Source organism: Cherax quadricarinatus, chromosome 88 (assembly GCF_038502225.1).
Source record: "Cherax quadricarinatus isolate ZL_2023a chromosome 88, ASM3850222v1, whole genome shotgun sequence".
Lineage (NCBI taxonomy): Eukaryota > Metazoa > Arthropoda > Malacostraca > Decapoda > Parastacidae > Cherax > Cherax quadricarinatus.
Window position 1 is genome coordinate 5,330,141 of NC_091379.1, and position 16,583 is coordinate 5,346,723.

The following is a 16,583-nucleotide window of genomic DNA, read 5'->3' on the forward strand; positions in this document are numbered from 1 at the left end:
AAGCATGCCACAATTTATACTTAATGAGTTGAGAGCATTGATGGATGACAGAGAATCAGTTACAATTAAAGTATCAACCTTAGATACATGGACACATTTGAGTGCAAGGAGTATGGCAAACAGTTCTGTTTGAAGGGTCGAGGCCCAGTTATTGATGCGTGCTCCAATTTCTTTATGAGAGCCATCACTCTGTGTGACAACAGCAGCACTACCAGCTGCACCAGTGGACTGGTGAACAGAACCATCAACGTAAATAATTTGTGAAAGATTGTTCTGTGTAACTAAGTTATCAATACAGCTTAAGGCATCATGTTTGGCTTCAAGACGAAGCTTTGGTTGTGATTTAAGAAGAGTTTTTGGGGGGGAAATGGAGGAATGGTAGTTTGGAATGGGGTAATATCCCATGGAGCAGGGAAATGTCTCTGTTGTCTAACTTGATATAGATCATGTAGCTGGTTCATGCGGAGGTCGGTTCCAGTTTTTTCGATCCATCTGGAGGGATGTTCACCAGTGCTGAGGAAAGTTTGGAGGGCTTCTGTGCAGGGGTTTGAATGGGCTAACCTAAGCATATTGACCCCAATAAGGATATTTCTTTCAGTAACACGATCTCTAATGCTTGGAATATTAAGTTCTTTCCACATATTTAAAATTTTGGCAGTACGAGGGCATCCTAGGATGATCCTCATTGCTTCGTTTTGCAGTTTTTCCAGCCCTCCAAGCTTCCAGTCAGACACGAGTGCAAGTAGTGGCGCCGCATAATCAACCAATGATCTAATATAAGCAAGATACATCATTTTCACAATTTTAACATTAGCACCATACCTGGGGTGAAACCCAGCCACAACTCTAAGTGCTCTCAGCCTTTCTTTGTATTGGCGACAAAGTCTCGTTACAACAGGTCCAAGTAGTGGAACCTCAAAGCCTAGATACCTGTATCTGCTTACATATTCTAGAAGAGACCCATCATGCAACTGGATCTGACGAACTGTGCCTCTCTGCCGAGGAGGACGTCTGTTGAGTATCTTTGTTTTATCCCCTGAGATTATTAACCCCAGGTCCTGACACCCGGCTAGTACATGATTAAGAATGTTTTGGGTGTTGGAGAATCCGGTGGTGTGAATCATTATGTCATCAGCAAAACTAACCATATAATGATGGGGCTGGCTAGGCATGGCATTAAGTAAGGCATTAATCAAAATGTTGAAAAGGGTGGGACTAAGCACACCTCCCTGTGGGGTTCCTAATTCAAAATCTTTAGTTACACTTCTATGTCCCTGGAACAACACAGACGACTTTCTGTTGGACAGGTAACCTTTAATCCAGCGGAGAAGCCATCCTCCAACATCCATTCTGGCAAGTTCACTAATGATTACATGTCGGTTGGCTACATCAAAAGCGGATTCAAGGTCAAGGAACGTAGTGTATGAGCTGTCAGTGTGCAGAGTGAGAAAGGTGGTAATGCAATGATGCACACTCCTTCCATGCATGAAGCCATGCAACCGGGGAGACAAGAATTGCTTAATTCTGTGCATAAGACGATTAAGAATCATCCTTTCGAATGTTTTACACAAGCAGCTAGTAAGGGATATTGGGCGAAATGAGTTTTGTTGATTGGGCTTCGGAATGGGAATAATGAGGCTATTGGTCCATGATTTAGGGAGCTCCCCAGTGACATAACTCATGTTATATAATTCAAGTAAAGGATTACCTGGTACTCGACACAGCAATCTGAGTATGTTGTAAGTAATACCATCCTCACCAGGCGACGTGGAGTTGCCCTTAGTTAGTGCTGCATCAAGTTCATAATTAGTGAAAGGAATGTTGCAGTCATCTGCCTTGCTGAGCATAAAGCAAACAAGTCTCTCCCTTGCATCATATTTGTCCATTAATTTTGCCTGTGTGGTACTGGGAAGACTGTCATAGCTAGATGTAGCAGCCCAAGCACTGACTAACTCATTCGCCCTATGCAAGGGATGAGGGTGCGTGATCTGCCCAGTTCTGTTACCCTTAATTCTATTTATGTCCCTCCATGCCCGGCTAAGTGGGGTGTGAGCATTGAGACCATTGACAAATTGTTCCCAGTCTGTTTGCCGCAGCTCTGTCATACGCTCTCTGGCAGCAGCAAGGGCAGTTTGGAAGAGGCTCAGCATTTCAGGGATGGAAGTGATGTAGAACATCAATTAATTTACTACATATTTCCCCAGAAACACATAAGCCACATCAGAAAATCGTTGGTTGGGTGAAACTGAAAATTGTTCCTGCATTCTTTAATTCTCATGTCCTTATCTATGGTGGTAGGCCATATATCATGCAAAACATAATGATTAGTTTAGTTATGAAAATGGTAATATAAATACCATTGTGCATTGTCCTTGGACTCAGTATGATTTCTGTTTAAGTAAATTGGAGATCAAGGAAGATGAATTAGTAAAATATTCGTAGCCCAAATCACTAACCTAATCTATGGTAAAAGTGCTGTATATGACTCCTTTCTGGTAACGTTTTCAATTTTTAGATGCGCAGCCAGAGGAAAGGGGGCTACAAGGGCCATATCCCCCCAATTGACAGAAAATTTTTGTTAATAATAATTAAAAAATTAATAATAATTGATAATGAAAAATTTGTATTTGCATAATTACAGATAATGATACATCCTCATTATGGCATCTCGTGAACGTGATGTTGGACGTTCTTATGCGAGTGGGTCACAGAAAAGAAAAGAAAATTCAAGAAGAACAGAAAAAGAAAGATGTAGGAAGCTGCAGAAAGATCACAGACATGCTCACGAAAACAGTTTCTGATGTTACCAGTACAGTCGAATCTGCAGATACGTCAGATCATACAGGAAGCCCTCCCTCCATTATTTCTCAGCCAGCATCTACTTCTTTTGTGTCTCCTCTCAATGTCTCAACGGACATTTCATCCACAGGATTTGTCTTAAAAGATCCTGCCTCATGGCCAAATGTAATCCCAGATTCTCTACATAATGCTTTCATTGCAGGAAACTTCAGTCAAACTCTGAACATTGACTTTAGGAAATCAGCAAGGATTTATGATGATGGAAGTCGTCGTTGTTTAAAGTCATCTATGTTTTATAGGAAGCTTGCAAATTCAGAAACTGTGAAAAGATCATGGATGGTATACTCTGAAAGCTCAGGAAAAGTGTACTGTTCAGCATGCAAGTTATTTTCTACCAAAGAAAATACCTTCACACAGGGGTTCAATGACTGGAAAAATTCCAAGCGTTTCTAGGAACATGAAAACAGCACCACTCACAGGAGCTGCATTTTAGCCAGTGTATTTCGCGCACAGAAAAAAGGCTTATTGGATTCTCATTTGGAAAATCAAACTGAAAAAGAGCACACTTATTGGAGAAAAGTTCTAGAAAGAGTTGTTGCTGTTGTAAAATTCTTAGCTCTAAGAGGACTTGCTTTCCGTGGAGAAAATGAGGTTTTTGGTTCGGAAAACAATGGCAATTTCCTAGGGATCATAGAACTGTTAGCACAATTCAATCCATTCTTAGCAAATCATGTGTCACGCCTTGGGAATGCAGGAAGAGGCACTGTATCCTACATGTCATCTACTATATGCAATGAATTTATTGAACTGATGACTAAGAAGGTCCTCAATAACATCATAGCAACAGTGAAAACTGCAAAATACTTTGCAATAAGTGTAGATTCAACACCAGATATTTCACATACAGATCAATTGACATTCATTGTTCGCTTTGTTGACTCCAGTGGTAAGCCTGTAGAGCGCTTTATAAAATTCATTCCTCTTTCAGGCCATGATGGAGAAACAATGATGAATGTAGTACTGGATACTCTGCTTGAACATGATCTCTCTATTATGGATTGCCGTGGCCAGAGCTACGACAATGCAAGTAACATGTCGGGTAAATATTATGGATTGCAAGCCTGTATCAAGCAAATCAACCAACTTGCTGAATATGTGCCCTGCTCAGCAGACAATGAAATTGTGTTGCTACCAAGGCAGAAATGTAAGACAGCTACATACTTCGTCATTCTGGATTCACTGATTACAGAATTGGTGAAAAGAAAAGAAATCTACCAGAATCTCAATGACAAGTTTGGATTTCTGTTCAAAATTACTACTATGCCAGATGCAGAATTGAGAGAAGCTGCATTAAAGTTGCAACAACACCTTTCAGCAGATGTTCAAGACACATTTGTTGAAGAAATAGTTAATTTTTCTGGGTATATGAATCAGATTAAAGTTCCACCTGAAAAATGTGCGCCCTCAGCTGCTTTGAAACATTTAAGAAATGCAGGTATCTCAGAAACCTTCCCTAATGTTGACATAGTGTATTGCCTTTACCTAATACTTCTAGCTACTAACTGTGAAGGAGAACGTTCATTTTCTGTTTTGAAAAGAGTGAAAAACCAGCTCTGTTCAACAATGAGCCAAGACAAATTGTGTAACCTAGCCTTGTTGACCATTGAGTCTGATTTAACAAGAAATATTGATTTTCAGAATATAATTGATGATTTTGCCAATATGAAATCCTGAAAAAAGTTTATTTAAGAAGTGCTTGCGAATATAAACAATTCTTTACTTTCTTGAGTTTATATGATTTGATAGTGTTATGTATGATGCAATGATGATAATAATGGTCAGCGATTTATGAAGGCAATAATAGTGCTGTAGTGGTTATGCTGGTTTAGAAAGACACGTAAGCAAACACTATAACATATTTATTAGAAAACGTTTCGGTCCTGGGACCTTGATCACTTCTAACATACAGAGGTAGAAAGACATTATATATATAGGCGGAGAGTGAGATGTGACGCACGTGACCTGAGGAATGTCATAAGAACATAAGAATGGAGGAACACTGTAGAAGGCCTACTGGCCCATGCGAGGCAGGTCCTTATCAAAACAACCTCTGCCTATGATGAGGACCAGTAGACGATGAAATCATGTGACTCATAAGAACATAAGAAAGGAGGAACACTGCAGGAGGCCTGCTGGCCCATACTAGGCAGGTCCTTTACAATTCATCCCACTAACAAAACATTTACCCAACCCAATTTTCAATGCTACCCAAGAAATAAGCTCTGATGTGAAAGTCCCACTCAAATCCAACCCTTCCCACTCATGTACTTATCCAACCTAGATTTGAAACAACCCAAAGTCCTAGCCTCAATAACCCAACTAGGTAGACTGTTCCACTCATCAACTACCCTATTTCCAAACCAATACTTTCCTATGTCCTTTCTAAATCTAAACTTATCTAATTTAAATCCATTACTGCGGGTTCTCTCATTGGAGAGACATCCTCAAGACCTTATTAATATCCCCTTTATTAATACCTATCTTCCACTTATACACTTCGATCAGGTCTCCCCTCATTCTTCGTCTAACAAGTGAATGTAACTTAAGAGTCTTCAATCTTTCTTCATAAGGAAGATTTCTGATGCTATGTATTAATTTAGTCATCCTACGCTGAATGTTTTCTAACGAATTTATGTCCATTTTGTAATACGGAGACCAGAACTGAGCTGCATAATCAAGGTGAGGCCTTACTAATGATGTATAAAGCTGCAGTATGACCTCTGGACTTCTGTTGCTTACACTTCTTGATATAAATCCCAGTAATCTATTTGCCTTATTACGTACGCTTAGGCATTGCTGTCTTGGTTTAAGGTTGCTGCTCACCATAACCCCCAAGTCCTTTTCGCAATCTGTATGGCTAAGTTCTACATCATTTAATTTATAAGTACTAGGGTTATGGGCACTCCCAAGCTTCAGAACCTTGCACTTATCTACATTGAACTGCATCTGCCACTTTTCTGACCAAGAATAGAGTTTGTTTAAATCCTCCTGAAGTTCCCTAACATCTACGTTTGAATCAATTATCCTACCTATCTTTGTGTCATCGGCGAATTTGCTCATATCACTAGTAATTCCCTCATCAAGATCATTGATATATATTATAAACAACAACGGGCCCAAGACTGATCCCTGTGGAACGCCACTTGTTACAGATCCCCACTCGGATTTAACCCCATTTATGGACACTCTCTGCTTCCTGTCAGTGAGCCATGACTCGATCCACGAGAGCACTCCTGTGTTGTTGGGTTGGTGCTGCTTAAGTATCATGTATGCCAATGTTTTTGAAATTTTGTAGTTTCCACAACACAGGAGTCACATGATTTCATCGTCTACTGGTCCTCATCATAGGCAGAGGTTGTTTTGATAAGGACCTGCCTCGCATGGGCCAGTAGGCCTTCTACAGTGTTCCTCCATTCTTATGTTCTTATGACATTCCTCAGGTCACGTGCGTCACATCTCACTCTCCGCCTATATATATAATGTCTTTCTACCTCTGTATGTTAGAAGTGATCAAGGTCCCAGGACCGAAACGTTTTCTAATAAATATGTTATAGTGTTTGCTTACGTGTCTTTCTAAACCAACTTGTCGGTATTTATTACCAAGGTTTATACCAGTGGTTATGCTGAATATAATAGGTACATGATGTCACTACTTTAATAGCCTAATCTAGTAATACTATGCTGTCTTTAGTTTATTCTCTTTAAAATGCATGATTTAACAAGATAGTTATAATGGCTGTTGGTAAATGGTTTTGGTTGTCTTGATGTACTTTCCCTATTAAATTTAATCTAAATAGCCAGAATGTATTTAGACCTTAAACAGGCTCACACCGACCCCCCCCACCCCCACCCCCAAGCTGGAAGGGGTCGCTTCGCTTACCCGTAACTCAAAGGGGCCCCGCCAATCTGAAGATAAGATAAGATAAGATTTCGTTCGGATTTTTAACCCCGGAGGGTTAGCCACCCATGATAACCCAAGAAAGTCAGTGCGTCATCGAGGACTGTCTAACTTATTTCCATTGGGGTCCTTAATCTTGTCCCCCAGGATGCGACCCACACCAGTCGACTAACACCCAGGTACCTATTTGCTGCTAGGTGAACAGGACAACAGGTGTAAGGAAACGTGTCGAAATGTTTCCACCCGCCGGGAATCGAACCCGGGCCCTCCGTGTGTGAAGCGGGAGCTTTAGCCACCAGGCCACCGGGCCACCTAGGGCCCGGAGACTTCTTAATCCGGCCCTGGGCGTGTGGGGAAGATTGTGGGGGCGTGTGCAGGGAAGATCGTGGGTGCGTTTGTGGGGAAGTGGGGGCGTGTGAGGAAGAGCGTGGATGTGTGTGTGGGGAAGATCGTGGGGGCGTGTGTGGGGAAGATCGTGGGGGCGTGTGTGGGGAAGATCGTGGGGGCGTGTGTGGGGAAGATCGTGGGGGCGTGTGTGGGGAAGATCGTGGGGGCGTGTGTAGGGAAGATCGTGGGGGCGTGTGTAGGGAAGATCATGGGGGCATGTGGAGAAGATCGTGGGGCATGTGGGGAAGATCGTAGGAGCGTGTGGGGGAAAAGCGTGGGTGCGTATGGGAGGAAGAGCGTGGGTGCGTATGGAAGAGCGTGGGTGTGGGGGGAAGGGCGTGTGGCGAAGTGCGTGGGGGCGTGTGGGGAAGAGCGTGGGGGCGTGTGTGGGGAAGAGAGTGGGGGCGTGTGTGAAGTGTGGGGGGAAGAGCGTGGGAGACTGTTGGGAAGTGCGTGGGGGACTGTGTGGGGTAGAGCGTGGGGGACTGTGTGGGATAGAGCGTGGGGGACTGTGTGGGATAGAGCGTGGGGGACCTGTGTGGGGAGAGAAGCTTGGGGAAGTGAAGAAAGAGCATAGGGAAGTTGTGGAAGAGCGTGGGGGAGTAGGAGAACGTGAGGGAAGGGTCTGGGTGGGGCAGGGCGTGGGGAAAAAAGCATGGGTGAGTGCGGGGAAGTGCGTGGGGGCGTGTGGAAAAGAGCGTGATGGGGAGACCACGCACGTGGTAAAGGGTACACGTGGTTGAGGGGGGGGGATGGAGTACTTGGGTTGTGGGGATGTAGGGAGGTACTTGTGTTATTGTGGGGATGTAGGGAGGTACTTGGGTTATTGTGGGGATGTAGGGAGGTACTTGGGTTATTGTGGGGATGTAGGGAGGTACTTGGGTTATTGTGGGGATGTAGGGAGGTACTTGGGTTATTGTGGGGATGTAGGGAGGTACTTGGGTTATTGACGAAGAGTCACTGAGCTCCTCAGGAGTGCTAGAACATCTGATACACGAAAGGAGGCGCTGACCAGGGAAGTGGAAACTATCGAACTTAAGCTAAATGACTCTTACAGGAACCAGGAGAGGCAGGAGCTTAAAGCTATTAGTGAAATTGAAAGAAATTCAAAATATTTCTTTTCATATGCCAAAAACAAGGCAAATACCACATCTAGTATCGGGCCCTTACTCAGACAGGATGGGACTTACACAGATGACAACAAGGAAATGAGTGAAATATTGAAATCCCAGTACGACTCTGTGTTTAGTGAACCACTAATCGGTCTGAGGATCGACGGCCCAAATGATTTCTTCATGAATGAGCCTCAAAACTCCATAAATGTATGCCAGATTTCCGACATTACCCTAACTCCGATAGATTTCGAAAAAGCCATTGACAACATGCCTATGCACTCAGCCCCGGGCCCAGACTCGTGGAACTCTGTTTTCATTAAGAACTGCAAGAAACCCCTCTCGCATGCCCTAAGTACACTATGGAGGAGGAGCTTGGACATGGGTGAAATTCCACAGTCACTTAAAACAACGGATATAGCCCCACTCCATAAAGGTGGCAGCAAAGCATTAGCTAAGAACTATAGACCAATAGCTCTGACGTCCCACATCATAAAAATCTTTGAAAGAGTGCTAAGAAGCAGGATTGCAAATCACCTGGATTCCCAAAATCTGCACAATCCAGGGCAACATGGGCTCAGGGCAGGTCGCTCCTGCCTCTCACAACTACTGGATCACTATGACATGGCCTTGGATGCACTGGAAGAAAATCAGAATGCAGATGTAATATACAAAGACTTTGCAAAAGCATTTGACAAATGCGATCATGGCGTAATAGCCCATAAAATACGTGCTAAAGGAATAACTGGGAAAGTGGGGAGATGGATCTTCAACTTCCTAACAAATCGAACACAAAGAGTAGTGGTCAACAGAGTTAAATCGGAGGCTGCCATAGTGAAGAGCTCTGTTCCACAAGGCACAGTACTCGCCCCCATCTTATTCCTTATCCTCATATCAGACATAAACAGAGATATACACCACAGCACCGTATCATCCTTTGCGGATGATACTAGGATCTGCATGAGGCTGTCATGTGCTGAGGACGCGGTTAATCTCCAAGAAGATATAAACAAAGTTTTCCAATGGGCAACAGTAAACAATATGATGTTCAATGAGGACAAATTCCAACTACTCCGTTATGGAAAACTGGAGGAGATAATAACTAGAACAGAGTATACTACTGACTCCGGCCATACAATAGAGCGGAAAAATAATGTAAGGGACCTGGGAGTAGTAATGTCTGAGGATCTCACTTTCAAGGATCACAACAGTGCCACGATCGCACGTGCAAAGAAAATGATAGGATGGATAATGAAAACTTTCAAAACGAGAGATGCCAAGCCCATGATGATCCTTTTCAAATCACTTGTTCTCTCTAGGCTGGAATACTGCTGTACATTAACATCTCCATTCAAAGCAGGTGAAATCGCAGATCTAGAGAGTGTACAGAGATCCTTTACTGCACGTATAAGTTCTGTCAAGCACCTTAACTACTGGGAACGCTTGGAAGCACTTGACTTGTACTCGTTGGAACGCAGGAGGGAGAGATACATCATAATCTACACTTGGAAAATCTTGGAAGGAATGGTCCCAAATCTGCACACAGAAATCACTCCCTACGAAAGTAAAAGACTGGGCAGGCGATGCAAAATGCCCCCAATAAAAGTAGGGGCGCCATTGGTACACTAAGGGAAAACACCATAAGTGTCCAGGGCCCAAAACTGTTTAACAGCCTCCCATCAAGAATTAGGGGAATTGCCAATAAACCCCTGGCTGCCTTCAAGAGAGAGCTGGACAGATACCTAAAGTCAGTGCCGGATCAGCCGGGCTGTGGCTCATACGTTGGACTGCGTGCGGCCAGCAGTAACAGCCTAGTTGATCAGGCCCTGATCCATCGGGAGGCCTGGTCATGGACCGGGCCGCGGGGGCGTTGATCCCCGGAATAACCTCCAGGTAACCTCCAGGGGATGTAGGGAGGTTCTTGGGTTATTGTGGGGATGTAGGGAGGTACTTGGGTTATTGTGGGGATGTAGGGAGGTACTTGGGTTATTGTGCGGATGTAGGGAGGTACTTGGGTTATTGTGGGGATGTAGGGAGGTACTTGGGTTATTGTGCGGATGTAGGGAGGTACTTGGGTTATTGTGGGAATGTAGGGAGGTACTTGGGTTATTGTGGGGATGTATGGGGTACTTGGGTTATTGTGGGGATGTATGGGGTACTTGGGTTGTTGTGGGGATGTATGGGTACTTGGGTTGTTGTGGGGATGTATGGGGTACTTGGGTTATTGCGGAAATGTATGGAGGTACTTGGGTTGTTGTGGGAATGTATGGGGTACTTGGGTTATTCTGGGGATGTAGGGAGGTACTTGGGTTATTGTGGGGATGTAGGGAGGTACTTGGGTTATTGTGGGGATGTACATGGTACTTGGGTTATTGTGGGGATGATTGGGGTACTTGGGTTGTTGTGGGGATGTAAGATAAGATAAGATAAGATTTCGTTCGGATTTTTAACCCCGGAGGGTTAGCCACCCAGGATAACCCAAGAAAGTCAGTTCGTCATCGAGGACTGTCTAACTTATTTCCATTGGGGTCCTTAATCTTGTCCCCCAGGATGCGACCCACACCAGTCGACTAACACCCAGGTACCTATTTGCTGCTAGGTGATAGGTGTATGTCGGAATTTCCACCCGCCGGGAATCGACTCCGTGTGTGAAGCGGGAGCTTTAGTTTTGGGTTGTTGGGGGGATGTAGGGGGTATTTGGGTTGTTGTGGGGATATATGGGGTACTTGGGTTGTTGTGGGGATATATGGGGTACTTGGGTTGTTGTGGGGATGTATGGGGTACTTGGGTTGTTGTGGGGATGTATGGGGTACTTGGGTTGTTGTGGGGATGTATGGGGTACTTGGGTTGTTGTGGGGATGCAGGGGGGTACTTGTGTTGTTGTGGGGATGTAGGGGGGTACTTGGGTTGTTGTGGGGATGTATGGGGTACTTGGGTTGTTGTGGGGATGTAGGGGGTACTTGGGTTGTTGTGGGGATGTTGGGGGTACTTGGGTTGTGGGGATGTAGGGGGGTACTTGGGTTGTTGTGGGGATGTAGGGAGGTGCTTGGGTTATTGTGGGGATGTAGGGAGGTGCTTGGGTTATTGTGGGGTGTAGCGGGGGAACTGTTCTGGTTGTACAGGGGGTTGTGTGGTTGTAGGAGTGTAGGGAGGTATTTGGGCTGTTGTAGGGTGTAGGGAGGTATTTGGGCTGTTGTAAGGTGTAGGGAGGTACTAGGGTTGTTGTAGGGTATAGGGAGGTACCTGGGTTGTTGTAGGTATAGGGAGGTACTTGGGTTGTTGTAGGTATAGGGAGGTACTTGGGTTGTTGTAGGTATAGGGAGGTACTTGGGTTGTTGTAGGTATAGGGAGGTACTTGGGTTGTTGTAGGTATATGGAGATACTTGGGTTGTTGTAGGTATATGGAGGTACTTGGGTTGTAGGTATATGGAGGTACTTGGGTTGTTGTAGGTATATGGAGGTACTTGGGTTGTTGTGGTTGTGAAGGGTGTTTTTGGGTTGTTAGTTACTGGTAGGTACACGAGATGAAAAGTTCGTGACGTACTGTTTACAGTAATTAATTTATCATGTTACTGGTCAAAATTTCCAATGGTTGTAGAAGTTACTACCTCCCTTTAATTCAATTCACTGTTCAAACTACCAAGATGAAAAAAAGGGTAAAAAAAAATTCTTGATTTACAACTGTTGCCTTTTAGCTTTCGTTGAACTGTACAAATAACTATCTATTCTTTCGTATCATGTTCTGCATACCAAGGGGCTTTCTGCATGCACACCTAAATTGTATCATGCTGAAATAAAGATTATGATCATCAGGTTTCCTCGTATCAACCAACCGGGGCTTTTATTGTTCATTATACAGTTTAAAGATCTATTATTTTTTACGCTGTTAATTTTATAGTTTAATTAAAAGAACCATTATCCTACCTCAGTTCACTGTACAAGTACAGGCATTTCAATACCGAGAGATTATTCTCCAATGGAAATTAAGCAGACTTTTTTTTGGGTTATCCTAGGTAATTTACACTATGTATGATAATTATACTTATGTGTACCTGTACCTAAATAAACTTACTATGTTCATTTCGAAACTAAAGACAGACCTAGTACCAAGGAGCAAGGAATGGTATATAGTACGCAGTCATACACGATCAAGTCCACTGTGTATCTGAAAGGTTGTCAATAAAGGGCCGCAATATACTGCATTTGTGACTAAAGATTTGTTGGATTTTTAACCTGGGTCGGGAGGGTTAGTCACCCAGGATAATCCAAGAAAGTCAGTGCGTCATCGAGGACTGTCTTATTTCCATTATGGTCTTTTAACCTTGTCCCCCAATGATGTCACCCACACCAGTTGACTAACACCCAGGTACCTACTTACTGCTAGGTAAACAGGGGCAGCAGGTGTAAGGCGACTAACACCCAGGTGTTAAAGTAACATCTAGGGCAGCAGGTGTAAGGAAACATGCCCAATGTTTCACCCGTGCCGGGGATCGATCTCCGGTCCTTAAGTGAGAGCTGAGGACGCTACCAACCAAGCCACGAACATTTTCATTATAAAAAAGGAGGCACTCTAGTTATGTTGCCAATACAGTAAAAAAATAAACCTAATAATATTCAAATACGAATTATTAACATATCGCTAAAAATAATTGCAATTACAGTCACCTGTTGGAACACCCGAAAACCTATATTAAACTATATTGTTTGTTCACTTCATATGTATAAATACAGTCTACACAAAGTTGAGTTACTTGGCTGTTTAAATTGTTAAGGTCTAAATATTACAAGGATTCCAATGGAAATAAGCCACTATTTTTTATTTTATCTTGTTTTGGGGGTTATCCTGGAGGGTAATTTACATATGTCAAGTTTATTCAAATATAGGCACACAGTTACATAAATTATCATACATAGCAGCACATGTGTAGATTACCTATGATGACACACATGTACTATGTATGATAATTTGTTACTATATGATAATGTTACTATAATTGTACATGTGTACCTGTACCTAAATAAATTTACTAAGTTTACTTAGGAACAGGTACACATAAATACAATTAACAATGTTAATTGTCTAGAATAACTCAGAAAAAAGTCAAAGTGATTTATTTCCAGCGGCGCAGAAATTAGAGCCCAAGAGAAAGAGGAAAAACAAGTAGTTGAGTTTCCCCTCCGTCTGGTGTTGGCAACACTGCTGCGCATGCGTCAACGCCAACAGTTTCAAAACAAAACGGAAGGTCAACGGTAGCCGTTTAATTATTTACGTCATTCCCATTTTCTTTACACGAATATATGCACGGTGTACTTACGTAATGCGTCTAACAGAAATCCTGCTCAAACGATGTCCAGGAGAGGCGAATAAAGCCTCCAAATGGAGAGATGCTTCTCAAATCCCACCCAACTCGGCCCGTGTCGACCACTGGCCTTGTGGGTAATTTTCAGTCACGTGACTCATCCACGGCCTCCTATTGGCTGACACAGTTCAGGTTGTCTAATGCTGTGCTCCAACACATTTTCTGTGCCCTTATGTTTACTACAAATTATCTAGCACGAAAAATAACTATCCTAAGTAAAATAACTATCGCAAGGGAAGAAAAAATAATTATGGTTTTACCACATAAAACATCCATATTTTTTTAGGTATGGTTAACAAATGACTAAAATCTTATTCTGTTAGGATTATTATAAGCAAACTCATCCCATTAAACTAGTATTAATAAAATTGGCAGGGAAACTGGGTATGCACAACCTATTAACCAGTCTGGTCATATTTTCGAACATGCTTCACATGAGCTCAGCATTTTATGTGAACTACTCCATGTGGGTTTACAGAACTCAAGAGGATTTCGAACCATAAGGTATGCAGATGAAATATGGTGCGCAACGTGTGGCAACACCGCAGTTAGTATTGAGAGAGGGAGAGTTGGTAGACATGAGAGGATGGGGGAAGGGGAGGGCTGGGAGGTGAAGGAACAAGAAACTAACTAGGTATTGAGAATGAAGTGTTGTGTGGGTGCAAGCCCTAGAACAAGACTAGTGAGGGTGAGCTTGGGACCCAGAGGGGAAACTGGTGACAGTGGGCTTGGGACTCAGAGCGAGCCTAGGTGTGAGTAGGGGAGGAACCCAGAGCAAGGCTAGCGGGAATGGGCGTGGGACGCAGCGAGGCTAGCGTGAGTGGGCAAGGGACCCAGAGCGAGGCTAGCGTGAGTGGGCGAGGGACCTAGAGCGAGGCTAGCGTGAGTGGGCGAGGGACCCAGAGCGAGGCTAGCGTGAATGGGCGCGGGACCCAGAGCGAGGCTAGCGTGAATGGGCGCGGGACCCAGAGCGAGGCTAGCGTGAATGGGCGCGGGACCCAGAGCGAGGCTAGCGTGAATGGGCGCGGGACCCAAAGCGAGTAGCGAGCATTGGCTTGCAGCCCAGAGCAAGGCTAGTAAGGTCTTAATCCTGAAAACAAGCCCCCCACCAACTTTAACTCATCAAACCTAACCTAACTGGGGGTGAAATTAAAACACAAGTATGGGAGTATTTTGTCCTGGATAGGGAGGGGGTTGTTGCAACCTGGATCCCGCTAATACCGGACCCACAATAACAGATTCAAACTGGATAAATTAAATCCACTGTTTTAGACTTCCTGGTTAGATATCCTCAGCCCCCTGCTGTATAGCCCTTGTGGCTTAGCGCTTCTTTTTGATTATAATAATAATCCTCAGCCCCCTATTTAAATCTTTATTTATATTCGAAATGCTCTGCCTAACTATGAGCTTTCTGCATGCACAACTAAATGTCACTCATCTCTGTACAAACACTATCATGCTGAAATAATATTATCTTCCATGTGGGCGTGGGACTAGAGGCAACGCGGGCCTCAGAGAGAGGCTAGCTGTGGGCGCGGTATCTAGTTACTATTGTGGGTGTGGTACCCATAGTGAGGCTAGTGTGTTTTGCCGGTATTGTATACCTTTGATGTAATATTTGTGGGTGCAGGACCCTAGAAGCTAGGGTGTTGCATGGGACCCTGAGAGGCTTGGGTGTTGCGTGGACCCTGAGAGGCTAAGGCGAGGGGTGGGGCTAGAGTACTGCTGTGCTGCATGTGGTAAATAAAGGAGAGCTGGTGTGACTGTAGCTCTCAAAAACGACATACTACTGGGCTGCAGGGGGCTTAGGTCGAAGATGAAATTAAAGGTGACCTGAGGTTAACGAGTAGTGACCATTAAGGAGGTTAATGTAGTTGCTTCTAGACGTCACCGCCCCGCGACCCGGTCCTAGACCAAGCCCAGATCAGGGTAATGAAGATGCTAGACTTGTGGTTGAGGTTAGGTAAGGTTTGTGAGGAAACAGGACGAGTATTTCCTGACGCGGGTCTTAGTCATATAATGACCCTCAACTGAAGATTTTGGTCATCTGACCGAGGCCTTCCGCTGGCCAACCCTTCCACCCCTTTAAAAATTATGGTTACAATTATCATTGGGAATTACCTCGGGTTGAATTTCGCTATATTAATATTATACAATACTGACAAGATGATGATTAAGACCTGTTGCACATTTGTCATTTTCATGTGTTAGTTAATGGTGGACGATACCGGCCAAGTAGAAGAATGAGACACATGGTGATCAGGATAGTGAAGATCTAGACCTGGGTTAGAGACTGAGAGACGAATATACCGAATATGTAATATTCGTTTCAGGCGTAGGGTCAAAAAACAAAACATTAAGGTGGGCGCTGACATGACGTGAGGCTAGCTAGCAGGGGCGTGGGACCCAGGTAGAGGCTAGGCAAGTAAGGTTACAACAGTGTCTGGCAACACATGTACAACCCGATTTTTTCACCAAAAATGATACACAATGTTTTTAAAGTTTTGCATTCCCATATTTACATTTACTGGAAATAATAACTGATTCACACACAAAATTATAAAAACATTTAAGATATGATGAAATTTCTAAATTTAGGTCTTTAAAGCTTAAAATTTTAAATCTTCCTATATTGTCATTTTTAATTATCACTTCACTTTTAATCATCCCTTCATAATTGCATAAATCAGACAAATTTATGCAGAGCTATTCAAAATCATCAATGAATTATATATATATACCGAGATTATGGCATTTTATGACATTAAATTCAATACTCGCTAAATGGCAAGACAGCTCTCAGCTGGGTTGGTAGCCCTGCCGGCCGCCCAACTCGCCGAGTTACCACTTTCCCTTATAATAATTTTTAAGAGCACAATTGTCAGTCTTCATTTATATTTAAGTATATGAATAACTGATAGAATACAAGTGTTTTAGTGTCGAATTCCTAAAAACAGAAAAAAATAC

At 43.5% G+C, this 16,583-nt stretch overlaps 1 protein-coding gene across 9 annotated transcripts in view; it reads right to left on the reverse strand.

Annotated features, from left to right (window-relative positions):
- Nucleotides 1–16,583, reverse strand: part of LOC128698541 (activating transcription factor 7-interacting protein 1) — a 109,017-nt gene that overhangs the window by 51,264 nt on the left and 41,170 nt on the right. For 4 of the 9 annotated variants that reach the window (XM_053790819.2, XM_053790816.2, XM_053790815.2 and 1 more), the window contains exon 1: nucleotides 13,572–13,698. The exons of the other annotated variants lie outside the window; for them this stretch is intronic. The gene's annotated coding sequence lies outside the window, so the exon portion shown is untranslated. Of the gene's footprint in view, nucleotides 1–13,571; nucleotides 13,699–16,583 lie in introns of those variants that run through there. 9 annotated transcript variants of the gene reach the window in all.